General features: G+C 33.7%; 1 protein-coding gene across 7 annotated transcripts in view; it reads left to right on the forward strand.

The window, feature by feature from the left end:
• CEP128 (centrosomal protein 128) overlaps positions 1 to 18,739 on the forward strand; it is a 133,904-nt gene that overhangs the window by 70,018 nt on the left and 45,147 nt on the right. The gene's annotated exons all lie outside the window — the stretch shown is intronic.

An 18,739-nucleotide genomic window follows, 5' to 3' on the forward strand; every position in this document is an offset into this window, starting at 1 on the left:
GGAGAAAGATTTTTAAAATTCTACTAATTGTCATTCCTATGGCACATTCAGATATATTTTATCAACTATCTGTCCCTGGTATCATTGTCTGAAAGCATAATGGTAGAATAAAAATCGTAATATAGCTGATATTGAGAATTCCATAACCAAAGGAGCTGGAGCCATAAGTTTTTGTGAGAAGAGAGGAGGGAGGAAATGTTGTATGAGGTTAATGCTTAATGTTAAGCCTTAATGCCATCTCCAGACCTGCACTGAATGTTTTGAGAACATTACTTCTCCAGCATGCACAGAAGTGTGTATGCTTCCTCATACTGTCCCAGCAGAAAAGCAGGTTTCTGAACACATCAGGAGAATGTGGATAACTGAGAATTTTACTGGTAGAGCTAAAAGGGATGTGTTCAAAGGAAAAAGAGATGAAGCCAGTGCATCAGAATGATCACTGAGAAAACAGACTAATTGACACAGGGTCCAGGGATCAGAATTTCCACACTGAAATACATTATTTGATTCCACTTCTTTCATATAAAATTTTTTTGGAGAATCTAACTAAGTGTGGAAGAATGGAAGGCTACATGGTGAGGAGACTGTATTTTGACATCTATAAATGACTGGTGCTAACCTGACCTGTGGAGGAGAATAAAGTACTTCTACTGAAAGTTTGCAAGTAGGTTAACCTTGAGAACTAATAATGTGTCTTGTGGGTTGATATAGTCTATAAATAGGGCTGAGTTGTCATCTGGTGTACATCTTTTTATTTAGTGTGTTAGACTACTGTTTGCATCCCTCACGGTGTCGTAGTACAATCTTTCATTGTATTCTGTTGCCTCAGTTTTTGAAATAAGGTGTCACCTCTCAGGTTTTCTTTTCTTGTGTTTTCTTTGAAAAACTTTGTTCTAGCCTTCATTCAGGACTCAGTACTGGTAATGATGGGTTAATTTTTTGTCAGAATAAGTACTCTTAATTTTGTTAGCATTACTTTTGTATTTAGATTGATACAGACTCAGATTAGATGAGAGTAAACTTTTAAGTAAGTGTAGTTATAGCTTCTGGTAGCTGACTTTATTATTGAAAATGTTTTGTGAAATATTGTAACAAAAATACAACAATAGCAATAACAAATAAAGGCATTCTTGTAAATATTTTATAGAACAATGCAGGTTATTTGCTTTACAAGAATAGTAAGATCCTGTCAACATTTTCTTCCTCCACTTACAAAGAACTTTGAAAGAGAACATGCTTTGATCTTTCAAGCTTGAATGTTTCTATTATTATCCTTCATTTGTTTAAAATGATAGCGCCAAGACCCTGATATAATATTAATAGTGGTTTAGTGTTCTTTGATTGAATAATTATCTGCTAAGATGATCTCCCTGAGGCCTTATTTGCCTTTTTTAATTTAAGTGCATAGGAAATAAAGCAAACCTTATTTAGTTTTTAATTCTACTGTACCTAATTTCGTTTAGGCTTTGTGGAAAAATTCACAGCCTGCATTTAAATTTCAAGCTATAGGCAAAGATTCCATGGTAAATTATTAAACTGAAGAGAATGGTAAAAAGTAATGCTATTCACTGAGCACAAAAAATAGTATGTAATCTCATACCTTCTATTTGTAAAGGCCATTCCTTTGTTCCCTACAAATATGCTCAGTTCCATTTGTTACTTGACGTACTACAATTTCTGTAATTCTAAGTAAATTATGTTCTCTTCTGTCTACTTCTAGAGGCAGATGCTGGTTTAAAGTAGATAGGGAAAAGGAAGTAACAGTTATAGTTGTTACAGTTTTCTATGTAACAAAAACCAGGAAACATGCTTTAAAATTCCACCAAATACAGGATGAGAAATAGGACTTACAGAAAGATAACAGGATACCGACAATGCAGGCCAGCGTAGGGTTTAAGGCCTGGGGTCAGGATACATGCACATGCTGAGGATCCAGAACCACAGAGGTATGAAGATAGCAGCAGATGAAGACAGGTAACTTTGCTGTTGGTGGATTTTCCCAAAACATCTCCCTTGCTGTATTTACTTAAAAGTATCCATAAAAGATTACTTTTCAAAATATATTTCTGATTTAAACAATGGTAATGGAGTTTACTGTTTTATAGGGAAATAGGGAGTCAGGAGTGTTTGTAGGAAACTATTAAGCACCTTGTTGGCTCTTTACACTCTACCTTTTTTTAATAAGATATAATTTCAAACCTGGTCATGTAAAGTGGTGCGGGTTTTGGTTTGGTTTTGGTTTTCGTTGGGTTTTTTTGACACTGCCACAAAAACAGTGTTGAAGGAGGCAAGCAGGTACTTCCATTTACAAAGCCTTCATAGTCAGAAAAACCCCAAGGAGAATCAAAACCAAACCAAACAAAGGAAAACCAAACAATAGTCTTCATGTGTGCAAATTTATGATTCACCTAATCACACTTGAATTTGATTAGATCTGATAGTCAACAGGTTTTGTGGATACAGATGAAGTTGTTATAATTTGGCCCAGTAGCAGTGTATTTATTTAGCTTTAGCTGCTGTGGTGTCACTGCTAGAAGGCCTGTAGGTCCTCTACTCTTAATAGCATTTCAAGACTTTAGAACAAACATTTACTGAATGAATAATTAGAAATAGGGAAATAAAATACAACTGAGATTTATTACAGGTAATCCAAGCACAACTTCCTGGTATTTCATTCATTTGAAAAGATAGCTGGTAGTCACCACATAACTGATAGATCTAACAGAAGACATAGTATGGCTGTTGTTTGATAGCATTCAACATGGGACTATGTAGGAAATGACTAAGGTAAATGTGATCATAAAATACAAGAACTATAAATTAGAATAAGGATTGTGCTACTGAGTGACAAAGGGGTAGTTGTTGAAAGGGGTAGTTGTTGGTCTGTAGACTCACTTTTCTTCATAAGTGAGCTTAGTATGAAGATTAGGAATATTATAATAAGCCTTGGAGCCTTAGAAAATTTGATGGCTTTCTTGGTACACAGAGGAAGTGGAATAGCCTTGGGATCATTTAATTTCATTTACCTGATGCCAAGGAAGGAAATTTTATGGGGTTTTTTTGCCATTTTTTATATCAATTTTGAGTTTGAAGCTGGAATCAGAAATTCATGATGACGTTCACAAACATTGAACAAAGTTTAGAGATCTTTTTATTAATGCACTAAGAAATAGGCAGGTTGACTTGATATTCAATACCACTTTCCTGTGCCAGTGAATTAGATGACAGTTCATGTGAAAGTGTATGCAAGAATAATGGATTTACAATCTACATGTGAATTTATTTGGCTTGTTTCAGAGTCATGTCAACATAGATTGTTCTCATTAATTTGAGAACTATGGCCTTCATTATAGCAAATCAGTTATTTTTTGTAAGTCGGTAGACAGTACAGGAATAATAGAACACATGTCTGTTAACGTGAAGTCTGAGTACTATTATTCCTGAAGTGAGACATTTAAGTATTTGTAAAGGGATTTTTTTTATTTTAAAAAAATTGCAAGACAAAAGATGACTATTTACATTTCTTGGACAAATACTATTACATACTAAATGAGAAGCCCAGGTTTAATTACAATGCAATTAGTAGAATGTAAACATGTAAATAGTTTAATGTATAAATGACTTGGACATGAAAATTGGAAAAGCTACTTTCACAAGGGAAAAAAGAAAACAGGCTAATAGCATAAAAAGGTGTTAAGCCAAAAGGAGAAAGCAATGTATCAAAATGATAGAAAATTTCAATTAAGAAGGCAGAGTGGTGGTTTGCTTTTGTCACTTAAAGATGAAAAATGGAAGAAGTACTTACAGAATACTGAGACACAGTAATGAAATTACAGGCAAAACCCAGGTGCAGGAATAAAGCAAAAGAAGCCAGATTGGATTTACTCTAATTGATAAAAAGACCCTTCACTCTTATTTTTTTTAACACCTAAGTATACTTGACAGTATTACTTAATAAAATGGATTTTTCAGTCAAATTTGGTGCAAATGGCTGAAAATATTTTCTGTTGCATTTGGAATGATGCAGATTTGAGATGGAGTTTTTTATCGGAAAGACTGATTCTGTGAATGTCCATGGGATGTGGTTGACTGTCTCCACCAAAACAAACCACTTGTCTAAGTACTTAATGTAGTCTAAAAATACCCCATTAATTTAAATTTGCATAAATCAGAAATTATAACAACAAGACAGAGAAACTGTATTCTCAATAAATTATTTTTTATTTCGCTTCAACAGATATGATATTACAGTTTATTAATGGTTTTTTGGAGAAAGAATAAAAATAGAGATTTATGGTGGATATAACTCCAGTAGGTAGGATTAATATTTAAACTGCTTTATTGATGAACATGTTTAAGGAAGTTTTATAAGTTTAAATACATCTACTAAAACTCTTAACTACCTAGTTTTTTGCCTTTTCCTTTCTTCACCAAAGCATTTGTAACTAAGATATTGTAGGCTTTTGGATCCTCCTTATGAATTTCTGTAGAAGTGTGAACCTTATCACAGTCCTACTTTGAGTGGTAAACTGACTATGTGGTATAATCTGGCAAATAGAAGTTAATTAACATAAAGCTTACCAATAGCAGTGATCCTTGAGGTCCCTTCCAACCTGGTATTCTTTGATGATTCTAGATTCAACAATGAGAGAATAGTGAATAAAAGAAAATACAGTAATATAGTATAGAGTTTCAGGATTGTTTACAATGTAGCAGAAGTTTCTTAGTTCTCTGATGCATTGATATTGGCCACAGTTTTCTTCCCTCTTGATAAGTATACTGTCCTGGAGAACTGAGACATTCAGAAGACTAGCAATATTTTTAAATACCTAAAAACTGATGAGGATGTGGGTTCTGATTTCAGGCTTGCAGAGTTGTACTTTGGATACAGTTCATTACTTAACAAGTTATCTAGCATGCCACTCAATGAGATATTTCAATAAGTAACAACTTAGATAAAAATTTCTTAGACTTCTCCTCTTGAAGTGATTTTGATCTCATAATCAAATTTATTTTAATAGCATTGCACTAAACATTTAGTATTTTAACAAAGTGGACAAGGTCTGAGGAAATAAAAGGTATAAATTCCAGTTTCTTAACTAATTTTCTTGTGCATTCTGGAATCACTGAGCGTGCCAAGGTGTTCTTACACTTCTGAATTAGTTCAAATCACAAAGATGATCTTATTGTTACAGAGAAATGTTTGAAGGTAGGAAAAATACCATCTTCCTGAACTGTACCCAAGACCTGGCCCAAATTTCTTTCATTTATCCAATTCTATATGCTCTAGCCTTATTGGGTAGTCTGAAAAGCTTATTATGCAAATCAGTGAAAGTCTAAAATTTGATCCTGGGAGCACCCATTTGTTTTACAGACTTAGATTTGCTATAGTTGGTGGTTGGTTTAGTCAAAAGAAGGTAGCAGCTCTATCTCTTCATCAAGAGTAGAACATCAGTATTTTTGGAAAATATAGCCAAGGTGCTCGCTACAACTTTATTTTTATTTTCCACAAGGAAAAAATCCTGAATAAAATAAAAAGTAACTTTAAGCTTTAGCAATTTTTTTCTTTGTTATTGCTTAAATACCTTTAAAATATGGGTATTGTAATTTTGTCATAATTTTTTAATTGAAGGTGTTAAGACTATGTGGCTTTGGGTAACAGATACTAAATGCTTTAATAAATATTTACCTTCTATACAGAAATATAGATTTTTTTTTCTGTTACATTAAGGTTCACTTATACTCTAGGAATGAATACAGAGAGGAAACTTAGTATAAATAGATTCTGGAACATAACTCTTCCAAGAAAATCTTTCTTTGAATAAATTGAAATATATAGAAGCTAGACGTGGTGTGGTAAAGCAGTGAGACACGGAGTCTGCACAGTTCTTTTGTTTCAAGATAACATACTGCTACTTCACAGAAGACATGGATAGTCAGCAAAGAAGTGTTTAGCAAAATAAGACCTAATGTATTTGGCAAGGCCACATCCATTTTTTTTTTTTTTATAAAGTGATGTTAGTAAGGCCATAGTGATGTAAGAAGAGCAGTTGCCTTGCTCTGATTTACATAAAGTGCCAGGTTATACAAGCCATATTCTGTACCACTTCTCAGTGTCTACACTCTATAATCACACTTAAATTATTACAGTTTTAGAATTGCTCTGATGTAGATTATACTGTTAAGTAAGGCTTAAGAAGGTAGCGGTTCTAGTCCTGAGCTAGCATAGACTTGTTAGATGCTTTTGTCACAAGCACAAACTTATACCGGGCAAGTCTGTGGTGTTATGCTTTATGCATTAAGTTTATCACTCATTCTGTTCTTATTCTAATTACGTTCATTGCAATCAAGAGTCAGAAGAAAAAATATTTTTTGTGTGCATTGTCTTAGATTTGAGGATACAAAATCAAATTTTAGAAGACACATTTTTAGCTAGTTTTAGTGATAGTGTCATCTCTGTTAATCATACAGTTAGCTACTAGTTTCATCACTTGTGACTATAAATCAAGTATATTTTACAAAGATTTTGGTAAAGTGATCTCTGAAGCAAGATATCCAATTATTTTAATTTTGGAGGATTTTCTTTTTAGGTAGGTTCAGTCAGAATTATTTTTTATTTAACTGCTGTGGAAAATGTAGATTCAAAGAGCCTGTTACATTAAAGTAGATTTGAAATGTAGATAAAACTTTGCTTCAACAAAATCTTCTCTTTCAAATTATTTATTTTTTTTTTTAAAGCCAGTAAGTCCAACTTTTGTTTGAGCCAGGAACACTAAAGCAGAAAGTGTAAAAGTTCAAAATATAGAGATGGTGCAGTCCATTTAGTGCAAATACACTGACATCGAGCAATCTCTGTTGCTTAAACTGAGAAAAAGAAAAATAGAAAATTGGGAACCAGTGAAAATCAAAATATTGCAAAATCTTTCTATTATGAACTATTATGTTTAATAGTGAAGTACATATACTGTTTTGAATATAACTTTAAGCCTTGTTCTGCCCTTTGTTTTGTTTCTTTCTTTCCCATTTGTTTTCTTTTTTTCTTCTGTTATCTCATATTGTCCTTGTATGACAACACAGTCCTTTCTGTGGCAGCAAGAAACATCACAAGGTATTTTAAGGTCATGTCTTATTGAACACTGAATGGGAACATCAAATAGAGAAAATTCTTTTTAACCATACATAAAGGAAGGAATCTGAAGGGTTTCAGAGAAATTCTCCATAATACATATTTTTGATGCTGAGCTTCAAAATGCATCAATTTTAATTATAATTGCTATTCAAATAATTAATTTCTTCTTAATAGTGTTCTTGCCCTTTAAATAATGTTTGGTTTTTTTAATGTGATGGGGGAAGGAGGAGGGAGGACTTCGAAGTTATTTTAAACTTTGCCAAAATGAACCTGCATTCAGAGTCTTAGAGGAATGGAAATAAGCCCAAATCATTTGGAAATCTTATCCTGTGTTTTTTCTATTGGAAAACTGGAAATATCAGTCTGGAGATGCATTGCTCTAATTATCTAGTATTTTGTACAACTGTTTTTGTTTGCCATTATCTTTTTATGCACTCATAAAAATATGGCTGCCATTGTGAAAAAATGAAGGTAAGAGACGGGATCAAACTGTAGCTAAGATGTTTTTAAGACTTCCTTTGATATTTTTTTTTGCTTTCTTTCTGAATCACGTATTTTAGATGCTTATCTGAAACTTATGTACAGATTTATAGGTTAGAAAGCATGATGTGTCATTTAAGCAATAAATTGCTGAGTTTGTAGTGCACACTAACAGTAAGAGACTGAATTTATTAGTTTTACCTCTTGGTTTACCTACACATACTGAAAACTAAATCAAAATTAACAAATGTAACCTGGGGGATGGGGATTTAATACCTATTAAATAGGTAGAATCTATTCTTTAATATCTTCTTCCTGCTGTGAATGATGACTTTTTTGTTTAAATGAAGCTAAAGAGCTGGTGTTCTAAGAACTACTGAGTTTTTGGATTTTGTTACAGCTGTTGAAATGATGGCATAGGAATGTTTATAATCACAATGATACCGTAACACTGCTTTAATACTGCATAATAAAGAGAATCTTGTAAGCATCTGCACAACTTTATCAGAACTCCTTGACTTAGCATGGAAGGCATTGGCATGCTTTCTGGTTATATAGTGTTTCCATACCAAATCAGTGTCACTGATTTACAACTATCAAAAAAGACAAAACAAAACAAAAAAACCCCACCCCCAAACAACCAATACAGGCACTTTCAAGCTTGTGTCTTGATTCTAATATTTTCCTGAGAAGTACACAACAGAAACATTCTATTTGTCATTCAGTCTTCATTAGGTAGAAATAATATTCCCAGGAAACTCTTTAATATCTGATAAGATGCCTGTTTTAATTAAGTAATATGCTGTCTTACAGGAAATGAAACTGAACCAAGATCTCAATGGTCTTCTTACCTATTGCCATAGTCAGTCATTTTAATCTAAAATACAGATGAATCATGTTGGAAATTTGAGTAGAAATGAAAAGAAAGTTCTTGTCTAAGATTTTTAAAATAATAAATCTCTTGAAATTAAGAAGTATTTGAAATCTTGTGTATGGCTTTATTATATATTCAATATCTTTTAAAATTAGAGCTAATGTTAGGATTTGTCAGACTGTATTAGAATATGTTAACAGTGCCTTATGTCTTTTCAGATGACATGGTATTTAAACACACACACTTTTCTTAAAGTGAGTGCTAATGGTATTGTGTATTTGGAGAATTGAAATTTCAGTTCTGTTTCACTACCAAAAGATTTCTCACTTTGAGAAGAACTTCAGTCACCGGTTAAACGAACTCTTAATGTTGACTGTATACAACAAAAGAGTTTTAATTACAGAATAGACATTATAAGTGAATCCTTGAAAAAAAGAAAACAAGCTGGTTGTTTATATATAAAGATTAAATTAGTGGTTAATTATCTGTTTACATTGTTTTCCTTCTAGTGGTTTAAAAATGACAAATTGCTAGGTTCTAATCAATTCAATGAACATATTACTCTGATTAGCATCTTGAAGGTAATAACTGTCTGTATCTGAAGTTCAGCTTTTGTTTCCTTTACTGTTTTGACTAAGTCTCCTTGATTTTAATTTACAAAATGGGAACTGTGATTGGTACTTTTAAGTGCTTTACAAATTTTGTAATTAAAAACATATTTAAGGATTTTGCCTTTTGAGTCAAGCAAGGCAAGCAAATTAACTATATAGTTCATACAGTATCAGTGATTAGAACAATAAGCTATAAAGTGTTGTTTCCAAATAACAAGTCTCTCTGTAATTTATTAAAAATCCATTTGTAATAACAGGCACTTATATTTGAATCTTCTTTATTGTGAGCAAAGAGAGTCACAGGATTTTGCTTGTCTGTGTCTGTTACGCCTTTAGGATAAGGTCATAACATAGTCTTGGATACAATTTCTGTACTTTTGCAAATTTAATAAAGGATTCCAGTTGCAGGTTTTTAAGCATGTTAATAAACATTGTTGCTGTAAAATATTGTTTTCTTACTGGACAGACACAATATCTGAGTCAGAGATAATATGCTTGCTCCTAGTTATGAAAAAAAAAAAAGAGAACTAAGGGTAAAGATGAGTCTCCTATTTCTCAGTCTAATTTCTTAATTCTAGATCATCTTTCTACTCTGAGAATTTTTTAAAATACAAACATTCATATTGCAATACTTGTTTTCCAGTATTTGACAAGCACCTTTGTGCGACATTATATACTGTCATTATGTTAATTTCTGTTTAACAAAAAATATTCAAATGTAAAATTTATTCATGTTAATTCTTGTTTAACAATTCTTACACTTTTAAGTGTAATTTTTATTATGGGTTTTTTGCTTGTTTTTAGTATATCTAGTAAATTGAGATACCTATCATGAGAGAAAGAAACAAAGTACAAAACCAAGAAAATGCACTCATTGAAATATATATGTACTTCATGCATATATACATACATATGGCATCAATCTGTTATACATGCTTCAGCTGCCTGGACAAAAAGTTTGTCTTTTTGATTTTAATTACAGTTGACAACTTGGCCATAAAATATTACTTTCTTGATTAGTTTAAAACTCTAGGAACAGCATTTTCTGAAAATGTTTTAATGTTGTCTGTATAGAAAAAAAAATTTCCATTTGCAAAGTCAAATGACCAGACAGTACGCTATTTTTTGCAAGATACTATATCAAATGCAAAATACTAATGAAAGCATTTTATTCTAATGCAGTGTGCTTAGAATCTATGAAGCACATTTTTTTTACTAAGGAAGAGTTCAAAGAACAGAATTAACTTAGCACATTCTTGAGTATAATGCAAAGATTGTAAAATTACCAAAATACTGTTTTATAATTTCAGGATCAGAAACTGAAGAAGTTACAGTACTGTTTTAAAAAAACATAATAGAAACTTTTTTGTCCCTCAGTAGTAATCTATGCAATAAAGAGTGGTAACACTTTTTGTACGGTGGTTGTAGTTATGCCTTTGAAACACATTCTTCAGCACAGTATTTTGGCTCCCATTACCTCTTATAGAAAGTCTGACTTTCAAGGAGGTTGAGTTTAGAATGTGTCTCTTACTTCCTTCTTGACGTGGGACAATGCCAAGGAGGCAGTATCATGGACAGTCAACCATGTAGTTTACAAATAACAGAAAAGTTGAGTTTTGGTTCATTCTTGGGGAAGACACATGGTGGGTTTCAGCTCAAGCAACAATGGTTTCCAGAGACCTTGAGTAGAAGCACCCTCCTGCAAACTACTCCACTCCTAGAATACAAAAGTATGCTAATAATTTTTAGCTAATGCTTAGTGGTGAGATGTCTGATGTAGTATCAAATCAAGGTGAAACCTGAAGATCCAAAGACTGTATGTGTAGTCGGGATAGAATTCAATAGAATAGAATCATTATTCTGAATTTTGCCCATCTTTCTTCTTCTCTTAGGTTGACTTTTCTTTTTTCTTTTGGGGCATTCATAAAGATTTAATCCATGCTGAAAAATGAGGTTATCAATTTAAAGAGTTTGTGCCTGGCTTTATTACCCCTTTACAATCTCATTCCATATTAATTTCTTCTGTTAAGAGACTGTTAAGAACTGGAAATAATCTAAAAGAGTAATTTTAAAATAATTCAAACAATTTTGAATGAAAAAAATCTAACTACCTTTTTGCTTCCATAGCAATGAAGCAAGCTTAACAGTTTACAGCAAAAAATGTAGGTAATACTTTACTTCAGACTGTATAGACTCCCTTACTGAATTTGTATATCAGTCTGCTGCTGTCAGTCAACACAAGCATTTAATTGCATGAAGAACTGTTAAACTGAGTAGTTTCATTTAGGTCTCTGCCCTTATAGTTTGAGTTGTTGAACACAATTAAGGGTCCATTAGTAAATGCGTATGTAGAATACAAGGAGGGGTATAGTGGGAACAGCAATAGTATTAGTTAAGAAATTGGGGATATTTTGAGATAAGTAGGAAAAAAGAAAATTTCCTTCAAAAGAATCTCATTGCTCTAAAAAAAGAAGGTTTTTTACAATTATTTACAGTTTAATCAAGAGGAGAAATGGTAAAAAGTCTATGTAACTCAAACTGTCAGAGGCTAAGAAGGTCTTTTGCCTTTCAAGTCCTTAAATACATGCTGAGATCAGGTGAAGGAAGGAAGTGGGTTCTGTCATGATCTTATAGTTTGCCTATCAAGTTCTTAATATTACAAATCGCTATTTTTACCAGGAGCATATTTAAATTGACAGAGAACTTAGTTTTTCAGATGCCTTGTTTCTGTCAAGGCACAAGGTGTGTCATGGAACTTGGAGGAAGTTTGCATTGCGTAGCTTCATGTCATTCTTGTTTTCAAGGAATAAGGGACTTCCTTTTCTAAAGCTGTTGAGCTGATGCTTTTCAAGTGTATTAAGGGGATTGTAAGTATGTTGAGCCTCTTAAGTAAGAGTAGAATGTAAGAATTCTACTATATGCATGTTCATTTTTCTTAAAAGCTGGAGAAATATTAATGCTTCATTCCTGGACAATAAGACTTACGTACACATACTAGTTTAATGACATTGTACCATAGACTTTTCATGTATTACAGTGAAACACGTGCTGCTAGGAAACAAGGAATAGCGTAGGATTAAGATCTGACCTTTAAGGTTGGAATGTTTCTAACTTATTGCAAAAATATTTTACATTTGAAAAGATCAAAATATTCTATCCTTCCTGATAGTTCTATTTCATATACAGTATGTATATAGCATAACGTCTCCAGGCTCACTTCTGACATTGTGGAAGATTTCATTGTGAGGGGAATAATAACTGGAAGCCTCCTAAAATTTCTTTTTTTGGCTCTTTTAAAAATTACTGTATTTTAAAATCTAATGTGTTTACCATGCACTGCAACTGGAACTCCTATTCTGATTTGGTCTTAAAACACTTCAGATTCTGCTTTCTAAAATAGCTTGATAAAATAAAAATAATTCTTTTGCAGTCTTGCTCTAATCAACAGATTATACTTGTTATATGGAAGGAAATTTTGGGTTTCAATGAATTATTTACAATAAAATCGGTATTATTACTACTAAATGATGAAAACTTTCATCCTTACTGTGATTGAGAATCAATGGTGTGACTATACAGGTCATTCAGTTATATGATTAACTCCCATTCTTACGATAATAACAGGTTAGCATATGAAAAATGTAAGATATTTTTAGTTTACAAAGTCATAAATTCTTATTTCCTTAAATGGTGCTCTAGAGATTAAGTATGATTTAATTGCAGCATTTTATTTGCTGCTACTCATCTTGTGTAGCTTTTGAAAGTAACTTCTCTTATTGTTAATGTCATGGTTTAACCCAGTAGGCAGCTAAAACAACCACACAGCTGTTCGCTCACCCCCCTTCCTCCCAGTGGGATGGGGGAGAGAATTGAAAATGGAAAAGAAAAAAAATGAAACTCATGGGTTGAGATAAAGACAGTTTAATAGGACAAAAAAGGAAGATAATAAAAGAATATACAAAAATTGATGAACAGCACAACTTCTCACCACCTGAAGTTGATGCTCTGCAAGGCCATGAGCTGCCTCGCCTCCCAGACCACCCCCCAGTTATATATGGAACATGATGTCATGTAGTATGGAATATCCCTTTGAGTCAGCTGTCCTGGCTGTGTCCCCTCTCAGCTTCTCGAACGCTCCTTGCCTTCTCGTTGGCAGGCCAGTTTGAGAAAAGTCCCTGACTACTTGGCAACAACTAAAACATCAGTGTGTTATCAACATTATTCTCATCCTAAATCCAAAACACAGCACTATACCAGGTGCTAGGAAAAAAATTAACTCTATCCCAGCTGACACCAGGATAGTTAATTAGGAATCAAATACTGCAAGTTGATGATGATTTGCTAGTTTGTAATAATCTAACTTACATGACTAGTACCGTTACAGTATTGGACAGATCCAGGAGCCACTCATGCTGCATCTGGGTTTGGAAGAAATGTCGGTAATCATAGTGTCAGTTCACTGATACAGGTACCAGCTGTAATCAGGGCATTTTTACAGAGTTGTATAAGAAGTGTGTGGTCATCAGACATGATTCTTTTTCCTGAGCTTTGCTCTTAATGTGAGGCCTGTAGGAGACAACTCTGGTTTTTTGGATTAAGTAAATTGTTTTCAAGACTTTGCACTGTCTCAGCAGAGCAAACAAGATCCAACAGAAACTGAGTTTATTCCAGCAGGATTTCTAATACTGTTGTCCTTCAGCCCAAGTATACCAGTTTGCTAGTGTATCAAATACATACCAAGACAGGAGGAGAACAAATATTTACAAGATAGAATAGAAGTTCTTATTCAATGAGAAAAAATCTCAATACTTGATAATGTTAGTCCTTTGGGAGAAATGAACTTTGAGGATCAAATGTGTATAGGAGAAGCACAGTTGTGTGTTGCACTGTGACATTATACTATGTGTAAGGAATAGGACTGGAAAAGATGCTGTCAGAAAGTTTGATACAGTCAGAGAAACCTAGCATGATTAATTTCAAAGATTATTTTGAAACAAAGTTGTCAATGACTTGTATTTTAGTTTCAATGTTAATTCTAAATTGTCACACAGGAAAAAAAAAATCTGGTCCTTGTGTTGACTAAAAGACTTTTTGAAATAAATATGCTGGCAGCAAAAATGCAATGTTGCAGCAAAGTGAAATACTAGACAAAGGGGAAAAAGTTATAGAATCCACAGAGAAGGATACAATCTTTTGAGTAAAAGGTATAAAACAGTTTCTGAAATCCAGCTTTTCATTTTGGTTATTTTCTTGTTTTCTAAAAAAAGTTTAGAACCATATTTTCTGCATACAAGTCATTATTTTTGAGCTAGGGCTTAAACCTTTACTTTTAGGCTCAGGAGCTTTAATTTGCTGTTGTATTTTGTCTTATGCAATATAAACACGAGGGAAGACAAATGTAGGCATTTGTTAAAATTGCTAAAGGATATAAAAATCTTACATAAATAGCATGAATTTTCAACACTGAGCACATGTTCTGAGAGACTAGCTTCCTGTAGAGAGTTCTCAAGAGGCATGAGCAGGTGAATGTACATTTTAACCTATGTCTGAACAGTTACCCTTCAGGAGCATATCCAGTGAAGCACATTTACTATTTGCTTAGTTACCACCCGCTCCATTCCTGACCCTGATGAGAATTCATTCCCAACCTTGGAGATGACGCCCCAGCTGTTAAAAGCACTTTTCTGTTTGTCAACATACTTTATAAAGTGTGCTATAAGAGGCATTCATCATAAAAATCATATCAAACATTTTATCAGCTTTGCAAACTTCAGTTCGTTCCTAGCATTTTGTTGAGACTAAACAGACATGCAACTATGATGTAAATAGGTACAAGAATTAGGTGTGTAGGATATACAATGTGTTCTCCCATTTACAGTGGTATTTTTGTGGGATTCTGACAGAGTCATTTTGCCCCTTCTTTGCTAAATGTTAATTGAATGTCTCTATCTGTAGAAATTATGTAGTGTTGGGAGAAAGGGATAAGCAATTCTATAATAAACATAACTCCTTTGCAGCTCTTGTCAACCTCATAATAAGATTTACAATGTGTGTCACAATTTTATATGTTTATTATACTGTTCCTACTGGATATTCATTTCTCTATGTAATCTCCATTCTGAGACTAATATTCTCTTACCTTTTTACTCAGTGAAAACAGCAGTGTAGGTTTGGGTTTTTTGTGGTCAGTCTCTAGGAATTAGATTGATCAGAAATAATAAGTCAGGTGTCAGTTGAAAATGGCATATACTCCACGGCACAAGAGAAAAACAAAGCTTTGGTGTTGCTACTCAGTTTGTTAAATTGGGAAAAAAAAAAATGAATTTATGTTTATATCCCTTGTGCATGAGAAGCAATGGCTAACTTAAATGTTTAATATCGTTCTTTTCTTAATATTCTTTTCCCTTTTAAAGTATAGGAGATGGGGAGTTATATAACTGCTAGTTGCGTTATATTGTGGTTTCTAATACCTGTCTAATTACAAAGAAGGAACTTCTGTAAATTTGGGGAAGTCCTCTGAGACACACTGACCTCTGTGTGTGTGCATGCTTGGTTGAAGTAAATGTTTTCTTAGAAGCTCTTTGGGCCTTAGTGATACATAGGGCCACCTAGTAGAATTAAAAGCTTTCTTATGGCATTTATCAAGGACTGAATCCCACAGAGATATAACTTTTGTGTGTGCCTTACTCTTCTGACAGTTTATTAAAATGCCCAAGCTGCTAATACCTTGTTTCCAAGATTGGTAGGGAAACTTAATTTCAGGACTGGTATCTTTCAGCTTCCCATGTTATCTGCTGTCCTTTGCTGCAAAGGTTGCAAATGGATTGTTAGGTCTCATCTTCAAACAGCCCAATTAGGAAATACACTTCTGAGCTCCTAAGAATTACTTATCTCAAGTAACAAGTGTCCTCGGCTAGAAAGCTTTCTGTTTTGCAGGTGACGGCCTCCTTCAGTTTGCCCACTTACTTCAATTCAAGTGAGTTGTACTAGCTGCTTCAAAAAACTGGATGCCCTTAGTCTTTGATCCTTCCTTAGCTGTTAGGTCCAAGATCAGTTCTAGCTATTTTTGCATTAAGATATGCAGCTGCCTTTCAGATGTAGCCAAAAGGAAATTTGCTGATATGCATAAATATGGTTGGGATGATAAACATCAAAAAAAGAAAAGCCTAGGATATTAAGACAGAGAACTCACTGAAGAAAGTGGCATTCAATTTCCTGTTTTGTCATTTATATATGCCATACCATAATTTTTATGTAGCCGCTGTGCCCATAAACATATCAACAGAATTTTCTAAAACAAGAAAGGATAAATTATCTTTTCAAGCTTGCAGTTGGTGAATGAAAACAAATTAAGTTTCAATTTCTTTCTGTGTACTCCTGGAAGATTTTATTCATCATCAGAAAGGAAATGTTTCTCCATTCAGGAGAGAAATGTAACAATTATATGTTGTATGCAGTGACAAAACAGAATGTTCAACTGTATTTTCTGTTTAAAATGTCAACTATTCTGAAGACCTCACTTTGAGAACGTTTCTTACTACATTTTGTTTTATATAATGCTGACTTTTTTTTTCTTTCCAGGTTATTTAATAGGGTTTCTAATTAAAACTATGGGAGAAAAAGCCATTGGTCAGCTTGAGTAGATCTGTGCTACAGACAGAGATGTTATTACAGCTCATGCACATGCAAATCCAAAATAATCATGACTTAGTGGGTCAGACTGCAGTTTCCTGTTCAATGGAGCCATTTAATGTCACTTTGCAGACAAAAGTCTAAATTCTCTCTCATTCCCATCTGTGCTACTCGCTCCTTCCCTTTTTCATGTCTGTTCCTCGTTGGACCCCTCTGTAACCGTATTTTACTCACTATTAGCCACATAGGACTGTCTGTGGGTTTTGCCAGTATACTCTGTTCCCATTGGAATGAACTGAATCGACCTTGGTGGAGATCCAGGTCCAACATTTTTGTCAGGACAAAGTAAGCAAGAGCAATGCACACCCAGAGGCAGGGAGCAGAGACGTCCATGCCTTTTAGCAAATGCAATCTGCAAATGTAATCTGTGATGTGATCTGACCACATCTGGTGGAACTGAAGCACTTAAGGCTAGCACTATTTCAGCTGGGCTTGCACTAGCTTCTGTGGGACATGAGGTAGGAGTAACTACACAGTCATTGGTACCCAAACTAGCTTATTTAAAGCTAACTAAGTAAAGAACTTTACTGTAGTATAAATGTACTATTGGCCTGTTAGGGTAAAAGTTTGCTGGCTTCTCAGCCTCTTGTAAAATTTGAATTGTTTATTCACTAGCATTGTAGGTTAGATTTTTCTAAAAAAATTTAAAATAATCTGTTTTCAAGATTTATTTATAATAGGAAAATTTTTGCCTGCATTTCAGCACTAGTTGGCAATGTTACTGCAGCATGAGTAATCAACACCTGTATGCATGATAACAGTTGCATCTCATAGTAGAATCAAGTTATTATTGAAATGCTGGCATTTAAGGCCTTAGAACCATTGATAGTCTTCACAAAATGCTTAGTGGCAGTAATTCAGCAAGGAAGTGGTATCCGTGCCCACTTACAATTGAGTCATTCACAGGTTAGCAACAGATTGCTGAATGAAAAGGCAAAAACCCATACGTTTATTCACATCCCCTGGTCTGGACCTTTGTGATGTATGGAAGATCACATTTACCCTGTCACAGATGATAGAATTCTGTACAAACTGACTAAATCTATTTAAAAAAGAGCGACCACACCTACCCAAAGAGCAAATTGAAATAATTGTGATTGATGCTCTTCAAGATAGTACCAAACCCAAGTATAAGATATGGATATTCTTTGAAAGTGCTCTTGTTTATCTTGACTGATTTTTTTCATCTAGAGGAGATTCTGCTGTTCACATGCTGTCAAATTCGCATTTATGCAAACTTGTAGAGGGAAAAAGCAGTTACTGATCAGACTATTTTAGAGATGATGTCAATATGGTTTCTAACAACTATTTACTAACTGGATTTACACCATCTTCTACTAGCACACTTTTGAAACAACGAAAATAATCTGTTTTAACTTTTGCAGAGACAGAAATCATGAGTGATATCAGACTTACATGAAACAAATGTCTGCTCACCCAAATAATGTTATATCTAATAAAAAAAAAATTAAAAAAAAAATAGAAAAAGCCACAGAACCCAAAATGACCAGTAACTGCTGGTTACTGTCGCAAGTTACTGTTATTGTCTCCTGTACAGTAAACCTGGTAGACCAGTGTCAAAGGGCTCTCTTTTAGCACAATGTGTTGATTGGAAGTGTTGAAGTGCAGTTACAGGACAATGTTCCTTAGCTCACGTAAGAGGAGGAGGGCATAGGCAGTAACAATGCTGGGTTTTTCTGCTATATTCTATCAGTTTTTCATCCTTGAACATATTAAATGGGGAAAAAAAAAGTGATATTAACACTTTAACCTTCTGATTTGTTAATCACTGGCATCTTTATTAAGATTGTTATGATGACTGTTAACAGATATAATTTTACACAAGACAATGAAAGTTACAATATGGGAGTGGCTCAAATTCTTAGTTTTGTATTGCCATTGATTTGAGGATAGATTCAACCAATAACTGTATGACTTGTTTTTAATCATAGA

The sequence above is a fragment of the Balearica regulorum genome, chromosome 5, assembly GCF_011004875.1.
Source record: "Balearica regulorum gibbericeps isolate bBalReg1 chromosome 5, bBalReg1.pri, whole genome shotgun sequence".
Taxonomy (NCBI): Eukaryota; Metazoa; Chordata; class Aves; order Gruiformes; family Gruidae; genus Balearica; species Balearica regulorum.